Source organism: Denticeps clupeoides, chromosome 19, assembly GCF_900700375.1.
Source record: "Denticeps clupeoides chromosome 19, fDenClu1.1, whole genome shotgun sequence".
Taxonomy (NCBI): Eukaryota; Metazoa; Chordata; class Actinopteri; order Clupeiformes; family Denticipitidae; genus Denticeps; species Denticeps clupeoides.
This window is the reverse complement of record NC_041725.1, coordinates 15,828,298-15,834,297: the sequence shown is the minus strand read 5'-3', so window position 1 is coordinate 15,834,297 and position 6,000 is coordinate 15,828,298.

Below are 6,000 nucleotides of genomic sequence, written 5' to 3'. Positions count from 1 at the left end.
ATGTCACCTGCCCGCCGCGGCCTGGCGGTGGCCCGACGCCGCTGTGTCACTGTAGTCTTATCGATGTCATCGTCGATTTGGAGTTCCGGTTTTCAGCACTGATGTGGACTCTCTGACCGGCATAGATCAGTTTTACAAACCATATGTACAGCACTGGCCAAAAGTTTGGACACACCTTCTCATTCAATGTGTTTTCTTTATTTTCATGACCATTTACGTTGGTAGATTCTCACTGAAGGCATCAAAACTATGAATGAACACATGTGGAGTTATGTACTTAACAAAAAGTGGAGACCTGGCCTCCACAGTCACCGGACCTGAACCCAATTGAGATGGTTTGGGGTGAGCTGGACCGCAGAGTGAAGGCAAAGGGGCCAACAAGTGCTAAACACCTCTGGGAACTCCTTCAAGACTGTTGGAAAAGCATTTCAGGCGACGACCTCTTGAAGCTCATCGAGAGAATGCCAAGAGTTTGCAAAGCAGGAATCAGAGCAAAGAAACTAGAATATAAAACATGTTTTCAGTTATTAAGTACATAACTCCACATGTGTTCATTCATAGTTTTGATGCCTTCAGTGAGAATCTGCCGACGTAAATGGCCATGAAAATAAAGAAAACACATTGAATAAGAAGGTGTGTTCAAACTTTCGGCCTGTACTGTAGGTCAATGATAAAATTACAGATAACAGATAAACTCAATAATATTGTGTGGAGAATGGTAAACCATTTTTAAAAATTACAAAATGCTGTTGATGGTCCAATAAAAGACATAACATGGGGGAAAACTCCAATCCAGACATTGTTCGTGTTGCAAATGACAGTTAATGATGGAATATCTCCTTACATGTAGAAAGGAACTTTAAATTTATTTCCAGCGGAAATTCACACCAGTACCAGTTCAAACATTGCTAATTAATATTTATTATTCTTATTTTGTCATTTTTTATCTATTCAAACCCTTAAAAGTGACAAGCACTAGCAAGTCAGTGGGTCATTTTTATATATAAGTCTGGTAGTACTTGCAGATGTGCTCCTGTATCTTCTGCCAGACAGTAAGTACGAGGACTTGGAGTGCATGCTGTTGGGTGGCTGCGGGCCTTGATGATCATTGGCATCATTGGTGGAAGATGCCTCGACCAATAGGAGGAACGCGAGCTCTCGATGGGGCACCTGTAGGTGTTCGCGAGGACACTGCCAAACCTCGGTTTTTGGAGCGTGCTGTCCATATGTAGTGACCAGAAGAGGTCCTGACTGATGTTGCTTGGCACGATTCCCCCCTGCGCCTGTCCACCGGTAAATAAAATGGATTGAAACTAATGAGATAAAAGGCATTCCTCTTGTTTGTGGCTCTGTGATTTACAATAAATAGGAAGTTTATTAGTTTAGATTTACCGTTATTAACACTTTGGAACTGCTCCTAAGCCATTTTTCTTGCTGTCTTGTAAAAGTGTGTGCATAAATCATCCAGGGTCAGCTACTCTTTTACAGTCCCTGTAAAATGGGCTTCATGTAGTCAAGACAGTGTTTTTTAAACGCGCCGGCTAATATGACAGTAAACAGAGTGTCATGAGAACCGAACAGAAGTGAAAGTGTTCATGTGCATTTAAAGATTATAAAACGTTTACATTTATGGCCTTTAGCTGACGCTCTTTTGCAGACCGTCTTACAACCAGTAGTGACAGGGACAGTAGTGAGTGGGCAAGTGTTTTACTTACTAGGCCACTACCACCCATACCTTATTAAATTAATATTACCAGACATCCAAATAGCCAATATGATCATTTCTTTACTAGTGAATTTGCAGGTTTTATGCCAGTCTTTTTAACCGTTGACCTGTAACCATAATGTCAGTTCAGTTTTCCAGCAACAGCAACTCGGCTCGCTTGACAAGCACAGCCGACTTGCTTGCGCCAGGATGGATGGATAAGACGAGTCATAAGGAAGGGACCCACGCGAAATATCACAGGAACACGACTAAGCCAGAGTGGCAGAGGAACCGACAGGCTTCACCGGGAAGCCGGCGAGGTCGCCTGCTGAGTTGTACGCTGCAGCAGAAATGCACGGCCCTGTTGGCAGCCTCAGGAGTACCCAGCTGCTGTAAATACACCTGTATGAGCGTGAAAAATATTTTAAGCTTGTGTGCTTGTGCAGCATTCAAAATATTCTCCCTCTCGCTACTTAATATTTGCATCAATGAAATTAAGCATAGAAAAAAGTTATGTGCAGTATTATGTTGAGTATTCAGATTAATCAATTTAATAGATTAATTGATTAAAGTTTCATGTAATGAATCCAAGAACTCAAAGGCCTAGGAAAGGCCACGATGCAAGAAAGACTGCACAGACAGTGCCAGCACCGCTATGGCGGTCTGAGACACCATGCAAAATGACAAGGCATGTCACCAAAGACCCCGGGGCCTTTCTGCTATTGTAACCTGTCACAGCCGAATCTCGGGGTTTCTCCTGTTAAGCAGACTGAGATGACGTCTACAAACTTCAGAACGGCTCGCTGGCCGCTTCCTACTTTTAAACGGACAGATAGGCGGCACCGCAAACACTGAGCGCTGCACAGGCCTGTCGACCTTAATTATAATTGTTTTAGTTTTCCGTTTTTTTCCTGATTTGCTCTGGACAAGCGGGTTCAAGGTTTCCGACTGTTTACACATAATTTATCCCTATAACAGAGCGCCTGGTGGCACAGTGCACGTTGCTATAGCATGCGGCTGGAAATGCAGAGGTAGTTTCCATGACGATTGTAGGCATTTGTGTTTTACAGCGTAGTAATTGTAATTTTTTTAGCAATTGCAAATGCCCAACCTGCTTCAGTGATCCAACCGACGGGCAGCAGGCAACAGTGGCAACGCTAGAGTATGCATGTTTATGTATTTATGAATTCATCTGTTGATCTCACCCAGGGGGACCTCCGCTCACTATTTAGCGGCGGAGGGTTAAGTGTGTTGCTCAGGGGCACGGTGCATATTGGCAGGATTCGTGATTTGGGCTAGTTGGATAATAGACGATGCCACTGACCACGCCCCAGGGACCTTTAACACACAAACTGATCATGTCATGGCCCTAGATCAACAAACTGCGTGCTTATGTATATGTCTTGCATTCTCTCAATATAGGAGCCATTTACGTTTATATGCACAGTAAAATAAATAAATAAAAAACACAGATATCCCCATTGCATTGTGGGAATTATGGGAATTATGACGTTTTGAAAAAAATTCTCATTGTTCTGACCAGTGCAAAAGATTCTGTGGAGAAAAAAATGTTTCAGCGAACTGTCTTACATGGAAAGAGAAGTACAGCAGAACTTGGTTCGGGTTTGTGTCTCTCTCTCTCTCTCGCTCGCCCGCTGCGGACTGCTTGGAAGAAGTACCTCGCTTCTTAACCCCATTTTTAAATGATGAAATACTCAAAGCTTTGCGTGCAACCGGTAGCCCTTGAACCTGCACGAATCATACGTGTCCGCAACGATTTGATTCTCCGCCCCGCCGCCTGACTGGTCGGAGGACTTTGGTCTTTTGTTTTGACGATGAATATTTTACAGCGCTTGCCGATTAGCCCCCCCCTCCGCCATGGCACGATACATTAAACATGGTGCGTAAAGCATCCAGCTGACTGGAGCCTTCGGGTCTCCATCTGCGGCAAAGGTAGCACAAACAAACAAAAGGAGCAGGACGAGTGGTGTGGACTGAGGAAGGACCTGCGGCGTCTCAGCCAATGAGGATGGGCCATCCTTCATTAGCCCGCTGAATATTAATATGTATAACGTCTTGACCTCTGCACTATGGTCTCCTTGGGCGCAGACAAATAAAATAAAGGGAAACCAGGAAACATCATAATTTCAGCGAGGGAACACGAGTTCCTTTCAATGTTAAAAACCCGCCGCCGCCGCGCCGGCACGGGTTCCAAGCGTTGCCGGGCCGGGAGGCCTTTGCAGGTCCCATCAGAACAATAACGTGTAAAAGCGGCAGGCCAGGCGCGGTTCTGTTAACCAACACGCCGCAGACGTCGGCCGGGCCCTTCCGCCTCCTGCCCGCTGGCAGAGTCCTGCTTGTCCGCATCTCCCCGCGGCTCATCTCTCCAGCTGGAGCCAAAACGAACGCGGAGCCTCCCGCCTCAATTAGGCTCCGCACCAGTGCTGCGCCGCCCGGGAGAGCGGAGGACGGCGCCAAGCGCCGGGAGAAGGGAGGGAACCTCGGGAGCTCCTCCGGAGGTGACGTTGGAATGTAGTGATTGTCACATGCGATACACAGCAGCACAGCACACGGTGCACATATTGAAATTTGTCCTCTGCATTTAACCCATCACCCTTGGTGAGCAGTGGGCAGCCATGACAGGCGCCGGGGAGCAGTGTGTGGGGACGGTGCTTTACTCAGTGGCACCTTGGCGGGTCGGGATTCAAACCAGCAACCTTCTGATTACGGGGCCACTTCCTTAACCGCTAGGCCCCACTTTGGCCCCCGGCGAACGGCGCGGCCCCGCCGCAGCTGCCTGCCGGCTCGGCCACGGTTCCCGGGGCCGGGGGAACGCGGCGATCAGGAGCAAACCCCCGTGAGCGTGTACACGGAGCCTCATGATCTCAACAGCGGCGGGCGCGGACAGATTCGCGCGCGGGGGGGATATGCGTCGCCAGTCGCGATGAGAGGCAAAATTTATTTTGGCGAATTCTGAGCCGAGGCAGCGGAGCGTGCGGCAACAACATTTCCAGCGGAAAGGCAAAGGTGTCACACTCATCAAGTACCTGGGCCCGCCTGCCATGGCCCTGCTCGTTTTGCCTAGGGACTTGTCTGTCACATTACGGTAGATGCATTGCCATTCAGAGGCTCCGTTCCCCGGCTCCCGCGTCCTGACCATGAAATAGGCCAACTTCCGTGTCTGCCTCATCCCTCTGCGTCCTCCGACTTCAGAGATGGCTTTTTCCGAATATATACCCCCCCCACACCGCCCCACCCCAACCGCCACCATTCCTCAGCAGTCGGTGACTGAGACGCGAACACCGAACACTAGTTCGGCCTGCCCAAGACAGATTTCTGGGAGCCTTGCCGGAGCAAAAGGGAGGAAAACGTCTGAACACTCACTGGTCTTGTCACGTGTCGGGGCCTGATGTTGAATGTGCTAACCGCAAGCAAATATGAGGGTTCAAGAAGTGCTGTCTGCAGCCCGGGCGAGGTTTGAAGAATGCAATGTTGAAAAGTCTAAATGAATTGAGTCATTAAACGCCGGCTGCGGGCTGTAATTGCGAGGCTGCGTATGGGCCGTATGTTTCCTGAGCGGTCGGGAAAATATCTTCCTACGTACATCTGTGAAGACATCCTGCGCATTGTAAATCGGAAATAAAAGAGTGGCGATCGGCGATCGCACAGAACCCCGATATACTGGAGGCACAGGGCGGACAACACCAGAACTCCGGACCAGAACACGGGTCTTAGTCACGACTGTGACAGAACAACAAAATAAATGCATTCTCTATCGTTTGCTCTGCCGATTTGGTACGTGAGTGGACCCAATCCTGCAGTAACATTTCCGGCTTGCGTTATATTGCACTTACCAATTATTGCGTACATGCAGTTTACGTTTGGCTCAATATATATATATATATATATATATATGCACGCGTGTGAGTGTGAGTTTTCCGGTTGTTTTTTGCGCATTTATAGCCACAGGGTAGCCGAGGAACTCGGCTCCTGCCCGTTTGAACCGGGAGTCGTTAACACCGAACAAACGAAAGCGGAAAAAGTGGAAATGTTGTTGTCTGTGGTGCTGCGAGCTGACCTTCAGATATAGCATATGCTAGCGCGGCCCCGCGCTCCCGCAGCGCGGGGCCAGAGCCTTCCAGTTTGGAGCCTATTCCAGACAGGGCCGCCCTCTCCAGCTGACGGTCTAGGCTCGGCGCCCCGCGGCAGAGTCAGGAGCGAGGCAGGGCCGCGCATGCAGGCCAGCCAGAGGGTGACAGAGGGCTGGCCGCGAAACGCAGAGCATTAGCTGTGTG